The following is a 12,688-nucleotide window of genomic DNA, read 5'->3' on the forward strand; positions in this document are numbered from 1 at the left end:
ACCACTTGGCGATATCATATTCTATCCGAGCTTCATTCTTTTTGCCTTCATGGTCATCTCCCTCTCTTTCTCCGCAGCTTCCTCTCTCGTCGTTCCTTTCGGGTGCGCCTTGGTACCGCTCTCTCTGTCTCTTTTCAGCAATACGAAGGTGTGCCCCAGGGTAGTGTTCTGAACACTACTCTTTTTCTGGTAGCCCTCAATGGTCTTCTTTCCTCTCTTCCTTCTGGTGTCTTCTCCGCTCTCTATGTCGATGATCTTACCCTTTGCTGTCAGGGTGATGATTCGTCTCTCCTTCAGCGCCGGCTTCAACTTGCAATTGATGCCATGTCGTCTTGGGCCACCGATCATGGCTTCAAGTTCTCTACTTCTCAGACTTGTGCCATGACTTTTACGCAGAAACGGGTCGTTCTTCGTCCCTCTTTATCACTTAATGATCATCCCCTTGAATACAAAGATTCCGCGAAGCTTTTTGGGTTATTCCTTGACACTCGTTTGTCTTGGTCTCCCCATATTTCTTACCTCCCTGTTGAGTGCTCTAAGGCCCTTACCCTCCTTCGGGTCTTGTCCCATACTTCTTGGGGGGCAAATAGGCGCGCACTCCTTGCTTTACATTCCTCTCTCGTCCAGTCTAAGCTCGATTATGGTTGCCCTGCTTACTCGTCTGCTTCTCCTTCTACTCTTCGCCGTCTTGATGCTTTGCACCATACTGGGTTGCACCTTAGTTCTGGTGCCTTTCGTTCGACTCCCGTCCTTAGCTTGTATGTTGACACTGGCTTCCTGTCTCTCCAGGACCGCCGTGATCGCTACTGTCTTCGCTATCTTGCACGGTCCTTACAACATCCTTCCTCTCGCCTCTGTCGTGCTTTAACTTTTACCCCTCCTGCGATTCCTGTTCCTCTTCACTACCTCCCTCTTTCTGTCCGGTTATCTCGCCTCCAGGATTCTCTTTCCGTTCGTATTTCTAATGTTTCTCCTCGTGTTGTTCCTTCTTTGCCCCCATTGAGAGTCCTTCTTCCGCGGTTTTGTACTTCCTTGACCCGTATCACTAAAGCTTTAACCCCTCCTACGGTTCTAAAACGCCTTTTCCTTGAGCACTTTTCTTCTCACTCCCGCTCCGTTTCTGTCTTCACCGATGGGTCTAAGTCTGCGGACGTTGTTGGCTACTCTGTTGTTTTTCCTGATCGCACTTATATGTGTCGCTTACCTCCGGAGACTAGCATCTTTACAGCGGAACTTTATGCTATTCTCTACGCTCTTCGTCTCCTGCTATCTCGTTGTCAGTCTTCCTTTGTAGTTGTTGTTGACTCTCGTAGTGCCCTCATGGCTCTCGGGTCCTTTAATCCGGTTCATCCAGTAGTTGTCGAGATCCAGCATTGGCTGTTTCTTGTTCACAGTAAATTTAAGTCGGTTGAGTTTTGTTGGGTTCCCAGCCATATTGGTGTGTTTTTAAATGAGCGTGCGCATGCTGCCGCCAAGGAAGCTGTCTGCTCTTGTCCCATCTCTCGTAAAGGCATTCCGTATTCCGACTTTTACCCGATTATCCATTCCTCCGTCCTTACCCGTTGGCAGGCTTCTTGGTTGTCTGTTACTGGTAACAAGCTACGTACTCTTAAATGTTGTGTTTCCTCGTGGCCGTCCTCCTTCCTCAGTAACCGGAGGTGGGAAACAGCTCTGGCGAGGTTGCGTATTGGCCATACTCGCTTAACCCATGGTCACTTGATGGAGCGCCGCCCTGCTCCTTATTGTCCTAGTTGCATTGTCTCTCTTACGGTCGTGCATGTCCTTCTTGAATGTCCTGACTTCCAGGATGAGCGTGTGTCTTGCTTTCCGACCGCCCCTCGCGGTCACCTGTCCCTCAATTGAATTCTTGGTGAATCGGATACTTTTGATATCGTTCGCCTTATGCGTTTTTGTTCTCGTATTGGCATCCTTGTTGATATTTAGCGCCTTCTCATTATTTTGCGCATTTGATGGTGCTACATAGCCTTCCCAGTTTGGTGCCTTCTTTTTATAATTACTTACTTACTTAGTGACAGTAATTTACAGTAAAATCATAACTCGGGATAAACAATTCCCTTCTAAATTTTCTGTGATAATTTTTGTATAAATTTAGTACAAATAGAAGATATTTTTTTGTATGTTGTTTTTTCTGACTGTATATGGACAATAAAACGCAAATTCGCCAGTCTTTGTGTCATATTGTTTTGATGAATCTTTTATTTTACAGATAAGAACCTTAAGTCTCATGATCATCCATTTTGGTTCAATGTTAATCGACATATTATTTTTAAATAAGGTAATATTTACATCTACACTGTAATCAAGTTACACTGTAATCAGTCAAATTACCCTCTGCTAAGTTACCATCATGTTAGTGTTCATGAATAAGGCAACAAAAGAGTAAACTTATGAGGTTAGGGAAATACAATGACGTTTTTCTGCTGAGAGACATGATGAGGGTAGAAAGAAAGAAGGCTGCAGAAGTAAGGAGGATAGGCAAAGTTAGGGATAGGAATATGGAAGCCACAGGACTCTGCTCAGTATCTCCAGTAACCTCAAAGGGGAGTGGGAATCTTCCCACTAGAAGGACAGTATTCCCAGAGAAGAATATAACAGAAGCCTCCCACCAGCCCCACCTCACAACCATTCACCCTCAATCACCTGCACCTTACCAACCAGTAGAGACCCTCTCCTGACCATGCCCTCCCTGATCCCAGGCTCCCCATGTTCCCCCACATGTTCTCCCTGTTCCACCACTCCAGACCCTCCTAGCCCCCCCATATCAGATCCACCCAGTCCCCTCGCACTCCAGATCCCCCAGCGCTCCCTTCCTAGGGGGACATAAATCCTGTCAGGGACCCTCCCTGCCCACCAATCCCAGACCCTCCCAGTACCTCTACTCAAATGAAATCAACAAAAACTGATAATGAACACAAGAGAGTCAACTTCAAGGTAATGTATTCGAGCATAGATGGATTACAAGCAAGGCAAGTGAACTTAGGGAAAGAGCACAAGAAGTGAACTTAGGGAAAGAGCAGAAGAAGTGAACCCAGATGTAATTTGACTCACAGAAACAAAACTCTCAGGAATCATAACGAATGTGGTGTTTCCTCAGGACTACACTGTAATAAGGAAAGAGAGGGAAGGAAGGGGTAGGAGGCAGAGTGGCCCTACTGATGAGCAAGAAATTGAGTTATGAGGAGATGGTTATCCTGGGCTGCGAGGGGTTCAGAGACTACATAACAGGTAGTATGATGATAGGAAGACATAGAGTACAAGTTGCAGTGATATATAACCTTTCACCAAATGACAGAAAACCCAGGCATGATTATGACTGAAACAACATGGCAGTTAACACTATAAATGAGAGGGCAACCTCTGCTGTCTGTAGAAATTGATCCCATATGTACATCATGGGAGATCATGGAACAATACACTGGGATAACAAATCAATTACATGTAGGAGAGGAAGCATGGAGAGCAAAACAATAGGGAGTGGCAACATGAAACGTTTTAAGCAAGCATGTCAGGGTACCCATAAGAATTAGAGGCAACGATGAACCAGCGAGATTCTACCTAGTTTTCACTCTGAACGACTCCGACATAAGGGAAATCGGTTTCAAAACCCCCGTGGGAATGAACAATCACAGAGTGCTGATGTTTGAGTATCTGATCGAAGTAGAGATAATGTACTCAAGGAAGTGCCCAGAAAACAAAAGGCTGGCATTCCGAAAGGCCTCCTCTGAGGAGATAAGATATTTCAAAACAGATATAACATGGAAAAAAGAGCCCAGAGGAAAGACGGCCCAAGACATAATGAACTACAGCACACAAAAGTATAAGAAGGTAGGAGAAAAGTTTGTCCAAGTCCAAAAGAAAAAGCGAAATGCATACGAGAGATCCTTGGTTTAAAAGGAGATGTAAGCTGGCAAAGCAACTATGTACAAGGGAGTGGAGAAACTTTAGAAATAACAGGCCACTAGAGAGCAGAGGAATATACCAGAGTGCCAGGAATGAATACGTTTGGGGTGAGAAGAGAGGCAGAAAGATAATACGAAAACGATATATCAAGCAAGGCAAAGATTCAACCTAAATTGCTGCACAGCCATATCAGGAGAAAACCACAGTAAATGAATAGGTACTGAAACTGAGGACAGGGGCAGACAGATTCATTTTAAACGACAAGGAAGTGTGTGAGGAACTCAATAAGAAATTCCATGAGGTCATCACATTAGAATAAGAAGAAGTTTCAGAGATAAGAAAGCGAATATCGAACCAGGCACCACTGCAGGAGTTTGAGATTGCCAGTGGGCAGGTAAGGAAGCCTTTACTTGAGTTGGAAGTGACAAAGGCTATTGGCCGGGAAGGAATCTCACCATGGATACTGAAGGAAGGAGCAGAAGCACTCTGGCTGCTACTCTCCATGGTGAATAAAAATCACTGGTAACAGTTGAAATGCCAAAAATTTGGAAGACGGCCAATGTAGTCCCGATATACAAGAAAGGTGATAGACAGGAGTCACTGAACTACAGGCTAGTGTCCCTAACTTGCATACCACGCAAGATAATGGAGAAGAATCAGCGAAAAAACTAGTGGAACATCTAGAGCAAAATAATTTTGTAACATAATATCAGCACGGGTTCAGAGATGGCAAATCATGTCTCATGGCATAAATTGAATTCTTTGACCAGGCAAAACAAAAACAAAAACAGACAAGAAAGAGAGGGGTGGGCAGACTTCATATTTTTGGATTGTGAGAACGCCTTTGACACAGTACCACACAAGAGACTAGTACACAAGCTGGAGATGCAGGCAGGAGTGAAAGGACAGGTACTTCATTGGATAAAGGAATACCTAAGCAACAGTAGACAGCGAGTCACTGTGAGGAGTAAAGTCTCACAGTGGTGAGGAGTTACCAGTGGAGTCCCACAGGGATCACTCTTTAGGCCTATACTGTTTCTGATATATGCAAATGATTTCCCAGAAGGAATAGACTAGTTCCTCTCAATGTTTGCTGATGATGACAAAATTATGAGGATGATTAAGACAGAGAAAGATAGCATGAGGCTACAAGAGACAAACTGGAGGAATACAAGAGACCTAGACAAACTGGAGGAATGTTCCAACAATTGGCTACTAAAGTTCAACCCAGGTAAATGTTAGGTAATTAAACTAGGCGGAGGAAATAGGATGCCCAACACAAGGTACCGAAATCTCTGACCTTCAGACTGTGAAGCTAGCTAGGATTACTCCGTTAGCCTCTCTGCCTGACAGATTAGTATGCAGGGTTAATTAATCAAACTATTCTTATTTACTGGCCACCCAGATAGTGGAATTCCTATTGAAATTGACGGTAATTCTGTAGGTTCTTGGACCCGGTTATTTCCAATTACAATATTGAATAGCGACCTGAATTTATAATATAAGAATTAACAATGTAGAAGGTGGTTGTCTTCCCGGCCGCATGACCTTGACCCAGGGTGGGTCAGAGATGAAGCCTAACGAACTAGTCCCCCTATTCTAAATGACGTTACTGTCTCTTTGACAGCATACGAGACTTGATCTTTAATCTACATTCATGTTAACCTAACATAAGTACTTAAACCAGAGTGGTTATTACAACAATTACTGTTATTATTGAATTATTCGTCAATGTTGAATTAATACAAGGGAACCGTAGCCATTTTGTCTTATACCCTCATTAATCGTTTAATCTCTGGAGAGTGACCTTTTCTCCGGCTAGCCAGGTAAAAGTACCCTTTGACTGCAAAGCTTGCGTTCCCTGTACCATATGATCTAAGATCCATAAACTTCTAAAACCAGCTTAGCTTGTTACAACAAGATCACCATATACAAAATTATTGGTGGAATTGATAGGGTTGACAAGGATAAATTATTTAACACGGGTGATACATGCTTAAGGAAACACAGGTTGTATGTATTGTAAAACCGTAGAAATCCCAGGACAGATCCCTGGGACACAATACTTACAACAGTGTACTAATTTGACTTAATTCTTTAATGCTAACTCAGCTGTCTATGAACTAATCAAGCTTTTATCTAATTTAAGATAACTCTCTCTAGAACGTTGCACATCTAACTTCTTAATGAGTCTCCTTGTGGTAGAGTATCAAAGACCTTGGTAAAAGCAAGTGTCGCAATTCTTTTCAATCTAAACTACTTTAAATATACTTTAAAGGAAGAAACGATAATTGGTTAAATATGATAGTCATTTGGTAAACCGTGTGTTGCTTTAATAACGTTTGTTTTTCAAGTTGTAAACAATATCTTTAGTAATTATTGATTCAAACAGTTTTTCTGCAAAAACCTTAAGTTAATTTTACGATAGTTTGATTGCAAATATTTTATCTCCCTTCTTGAAATTCAATCCTACAATAGCAACCCTCTACAACTCTGGTACTCTGCTCGTCTTTATGTTTTGGTAAATATGCAAGATCCCTGGCAAACATTTTGTCTAGGCCTAAGAACTGGTGTGGCCTTAATTTTTATATGTATACAATAACATGACCTTCTTTGTTTTTAAGTACTTCAACTTTCTTTGGTTTCTTATTTCGTTTTATTCATTTTAATTAGCTAGGCGAGGTGTTGATCAAGATTTACTTCCCTCTTCCTAATCCTTATGTTCATGGCTTGGTTTTTTTTTCCAAAATGGTTTTATATTCGAAGTAATCAATAAATATTGTATACTACATCCCTAGATCTGGCTAAGAATATATTGAGATAAGTTACATATAGAATCTACATTGTTATCGTTTGTTATGCATCCCACCGCTAGGATCTTGAGTAGAGTTCATCAAGTGAATATCAACTGGATGAATATTAGCAAGGTCTGGAACCTATCGGTCCAGATAACCTGTAACAATAGCTCTAAACTGAACTATTTCATGTTCAGAAAGACTTTGGGGAAGTATTGGTTTGAAAATAAGGTGGTAGACGAATGGATTGGTTTTAGGGCCAAATTTTAGAGGACAACGATATCGTTAGTTTTAAGATTAGACTCAATAGATGCATTTGAAACAGTAGATGGATCTCTAATGTCATCGCCAGTACTGGTCCAAGAGACCCATTGTAGTGATTCGTATTTCTTATGCTCTCATGTACTTATCTGTTGACAGATTACTCAGCCTTCCACTATGCAAGTATGGCTGGCCACAAAAAAGTGTTGGAGGTCCTCGTCCGCGCAGGAGCAGAAAAGAACGCCAGAGAAGATAATGGTAAGGACACCACTTAAGTTACAGACACAAGCCTATACATAACACATTTCACACAACAAACCATAAATATTGTGCCGCAAAATGTTGTATGCAAATATTGCCATAATGCTCAAAACCACATATATTACATAAAATACACAACATTTATGTTGACGTATTATTCAATGTAACTTACATATTACTCAATGTAACTTATGTATTACTCAATGTAACTTACGTATTACTCAATGTAATGTATTACTTACACACAATGTAAGACACTTTTTGTGACACTTCACATACCAATTGAGACCCAAATTACATCTCTCATACCTTGGTCATACTTTGCTGCATGTTATGAGAGTTCTCCTACTCCACAAGCCCGGCACAGTGACAAGCTTGACTTGCGAAAGCGTGGTCCAACACGCTGTTGTTTGGAGAGGCCCACAGGCCCACATATCCACTACACCACGGTTTGTCGGGCACTTCTTGAGAAACACCATCTGGTTTTCGCTTAAGACGTTCACGTTTGTTCCTTATATTATTATACTACTAGCAGTACCCGGCTACCCGTTACTTTGGTTCAGCAACGCATGTGCGTTGCTGAACCACAGCAACCTTCCCTGTCCCCCAGTCCTCTCCACCATTCCCCCCTCACCCGTCTCCACAGCCTCCCAACCATTCCTCACTCCCTCGTTCCTTCGTCCTCCCCACCATTCCCCATTCCACCATCCCCTCTTCCTTCCCATCTTGCCCCACTTTCCTGTCCCTTTGTCCTCCCCACCTTTCGCGCCATTCTCCACTCCCCCCTCCCCTCGTCCCCATCATCCCAAACTTCCCCGTCCTTCCCCACCATTATCTCCTCCCTTGTCCCCTCGTCCTTCCCACTATCTCTCATCTCCATCCCCTCGTCATCCCCACCATTCCCCACTCCCTCGTCTGATGCCTTCCCAAATGGTCTAATGTTCCCATCAGAAAATTGGGAACATCAAGTGATCTGATGTTTCCATCACTGACATCTAAGAAAAACACTTAAAAAATGAAATGAAAAATTATAAAATGAAAAATAAACATAATCACAAAAGGAATGGTATGAAAAACAACACAGCTCAATTCCAACACAATTCACACAAATTAATTAAATCAAAATTTAAATAAATCAAAATCTATGAAAATTCAATTTATCAAGCAATCAGAAACATTGAAATGGAATTGTAACATATTTAGTATAGCATGTGTCTTGCACTTAAATGCAACAGATGGTGCTGTTTTTCAAGAAAAACATAGTTTTACCTGTCACAGGTGAGGCATCTATACTTATATTTACGAAATGCATGGTATGGTAACCATCAGCTCAATTCCAACACAATGTCACACAAAATAATTCAATAAAAAATAAAATAAATCGAAATCTATTAAAATAAAATTTATCACTGCAATCGGAAACATTGAAATGGAATTCGTGACAGATTTAGTATGCGTGCATGTTGCTATTATGTGTAACACATGGCACTCTTCTTCAAAAGCGCATGTTTTTACCTGTCACAGGTGTGGTATCTATATAGTAGATATTTAAAAAGATGCACCTAGTTGAATGCAACATTGTGTCAAAATTTCAAAGCAATCGGTGAAGAATTTCGGAGATTACAGCGTGTGTTGCTCTTACGTTCAACAGATGGCGCTGTTTTTCCAAAAAAGCATGTTTGTTCTTGTCACAGGTGAGGCATGTATATAGTAGAAACAAAAAGACGCGCCTATTCGAATGCAACGTTGTGTCAAAATTTCAAAGCAATCGATAAAGAGGTTTTGAAGACTTCCCTCACATGAAAAACACATGAAACACACAGTTTTTCAGAAAAAGCATGTTTTTTTTTTACCGTCACATACGTGACATCTATATAGTATGTATATAAAAACCTGGCTGGATGCGAATGGAACGTTGTGTGAAAATTTCAAAGCAATCGGTAAACAACTTTCGGAGATTAGCGATTTTGAACAAACGAACATTTCCAATTTTATTTAAATAGATAATATATCATATGTTTCCTAGGAAATTGAAATTGAAATTGAAATAAGTTTATTGAGGTAAAATACACACAAAGGGTTGTTTCCTAGGAGGATGTTGAACATCTATTGACATCTGATGTTCATGCAGTGTTCTCTGATTGTGCCAATGGTACCTCGGTTCTTCACTGACTTTATTCTGCAATTCCTTCCATATCGTTCACTTCAGTATATTGCTTTTAACTGTGAAAATTTGCGACTTGGCCTTCCAGTATCATCCGTGTACATATTATTTGATACCATGTCTCTTTTCTAAAGCAGTGGTCGCCAACCGGCTGTCTGCGAGAACATTTTGGTGGTCTGCAGAAAAATCTGTACATTATTTAAAATTTTTATGTTTTATCTATATAAATACAAATGGGAATGTTCGTTAATTCAAAATCACTAATCTCCGAAAAGGTTTTCACCAATTGCCTTGAAATTTTCACACAACGTTCCATTCACACCCGAATAGTTTTTATATACATACTATATAGATGTCACATCTGTGACGGGGAAAAACAGGCTTTTAAAAAAAAAAAAACTGCGTTTTCGTGTGTTTTTCAAGTAAGGGAAATCTTCGAAACCTCTTTACCAATTGCTTTGAAATTTTGACGCAACATTGCATTCGAATAGGCGAGTGTTTTTATATACCTTTTATATGCACGACTCACCTGTGACAGGTAAAAGCATGCTTTTTTGAAAAACAGCTCAATCTGTAGGACGTAGGAGCAACACACACACTGAAATCTCCGAAAGTTCTTCACCGTTTGCTTTGAAATAAGAGTGCTGCTAGCAGAATGGGTTCGAGTCACTTCTGGGGTTTGAGTTTTCAGTTGCATATGTGCCTGAAGACCGTTCAGGCTTGTTCACATTTGTGTTCCTCACGTGTGCCCAAAAGAATGAGGTGATTTGATAAAATACCATGCCCATGATTACCATCAGAGTGCCGGTGGGAGATTAAGGAATTAGCCTCACCTACCATCCTCTATTGTCCGGTCGTGATGCTCGAGTTGTTAAGGCATCCTGTACATCAGTGGCAGAGTGCTTCTGGTAGGATGGGTTTGAGTCACTACTGGAGTGTGAGTTTTCAGTTGCATATGTGTCTGGAGACCGTTCGGGCTTGTTCACACACACACACACAGATATATATATATATATATATATATATATATATATATATATATATATATATATATATATATATATATATATATATATATGCGAACAAGCCTGAATGGTCCCCAGGACTATATGCAACTGAAAACTCACACCCCAGAAATGACTCGAACCCATACTGCCAGGACCTACGCAACTGGTATGTACAGGACACCTTAATCCACTTGACCATCACGACCGGACATATGAAAGTAATAGCCGAAGCTATTTGAACCACTCCCTCGCCGGCACTTGGATGGTAATCTTGGGCATAGCATTTTATCAAATCACCTCATTCTTTGCGACACACGTGAGGAACACAAATGCAAACAAGCCTGAATGGTCCCCAGGACTATATACAACTGAAAACTCACACCCCCCAGAAGTGACTCGAACCCATACTGCCAGGAGCAACACAAATAGTAAGTACAGGACGCCTAAATCCACTTGACTATCACGACCGGACATAAGGAAGTGATAGCCACAGCTATTTGAACCACTTCCCCGCCGGCACTCGGATGGTAATCTTGGACATAGCATTTCATCAAATCACCTCATTCTTTGAGGCACTCGTGAGGAACACAAATGCGAACAAGCCTGAATGGTCCCCAGGACTATAAGCAACTTAAAACTCACACCCTAGAAGTGACTCGAACTCATACCGCCAGGAGCAACGCAACTGGTATGTACAGGACGCCTTAATCCACTTGACCATCATAATCCACTTGAATTAATCCACCTACCAGTTGCGTTGCACCTGGCAGTATGGGTTCAAGTCACTTCTGGGTGGGAGTTTTCAGTTTCATATAGTCCTGGGAACCATTCAGGCTCGCATTTGTGTTCCTCACGTGTGCCCCAAAGAATGAGGTGATTTGATAAAAGGCTTTGCACAAGACTACCATCAGAGTGCCGGCTGGCAAGTGGTTCAAATAGCTTCGGCTATCACTTCCTTATGTCCAGTTGTGATGTTTAAGTGGATTAAGGCATCCTGCACATACCAGTTGCGTTGCTCCTGGCAGTATGGGTTCGAATCATTTCTGGGGGTGTGAGTTTTCAGTTGTATATGGTCCTGGGGACCATTCAGGCTTGTTCGCATTTGTGTTCCTCATGTGTGCCCCAAAGAATGAGGTGATTTGATAAAATGCTATGCCCAAGATTACCATCCGAGTGCCGGCGGGGAAGTGGTTCAAATAACTTCCGCTATTACTTTCTTATGTCTGGTCGTGATGGTCAAGTGGATTAAGGCGTCCTGTACATACCAGTTGCGTGGCTCCTGGGAGTATGGGTTCGAGTCACTTCTGGGGTGTGAGTTTTCAGTTGCATATTGTCCTGGGGACCATTCAGGCTTGTTCGCATATATATATATATATATATATATATATATATATATATATATATATATATATATATATATATATGTCGTACCTAGTAGCCAGAACGCACTTCTCAGCCTACTATGCAAGGCCCGGTTTGCCTAATAAGCCAAGTTTTCATGAATTAATATATTTTCTCTAATTTTTTTCTTATGAATTGATAAAGCTACCCATTTCATTATGTATGAGGTTAATTTTTTTTATTGGAGTTAAAATTAACGTAGATATATGACCGAACCTAACCAACCCTACCTAACCTAACCTAACCTATCTTTATAGGTTAGGTTAGGTTAGGTGGCCGAAAAAGTTAGGTTAGGTTAGGTTAGGTAGGTTAGGTAGTCGAAAAACAATTAATTCATGAAAACTTAGCTTATTAGGCAAATCGGGCCTTGCATATTAGGCAGAGAAGTGCGTTCTGGCTACTAGGTACGACATATATATATATATATATATATATATATATATATATATATATCGTACCTAGTAGCCAGAACGCACGTCTCAGCCTACTATGCAAGGCCCAATTTGCCTAATAAGCCAAGATTTCCTGAATTAATATATTTTCTCGAATTTTTTTCTGATGAAATGATATATCTACCCATTTCATTATGAATGAGGTCAATTTTATTTATTGGAGTTAAAATTAACGTAGATATATGACCGAACTTAACCAACAGGGAGCCGGTCGGCCGAGCGGACAGCACGCGGGACTTGTGATCCTGTGGTCTTGGGTTCGATCCCAGGCGCCGGCGAGAAACAATGGGCAGAGTTTCTTTCACCCTATGCCCCTGTTACCTAGCAGTAAAATAGGTACCTGGGTGTTAGTCAGCTGTCACGGGCTGCTTCCTGGGGGTGGAGGCCTGGTCGAGGACCGGGCCGCGGGGACACTAAAAAGCCCCG

The sequence above is a fragment of the Procambarus clarkii genome, chromosome 80 (genome assembly GCF_040958095.1).
Source record: "Procambarus clarkii isolate CNS0578487 chromosome 80, FALCON_Pclarkii_2.0, whole genome shotgun sequence".
NCBI classification, from domain to species: domain Eukaryota; kingdom Metazoa; phylum Arthropoda; class Malacostraca; order Decapoda; family Cambaridae; genus Procambarus; species Procambarus clarkii.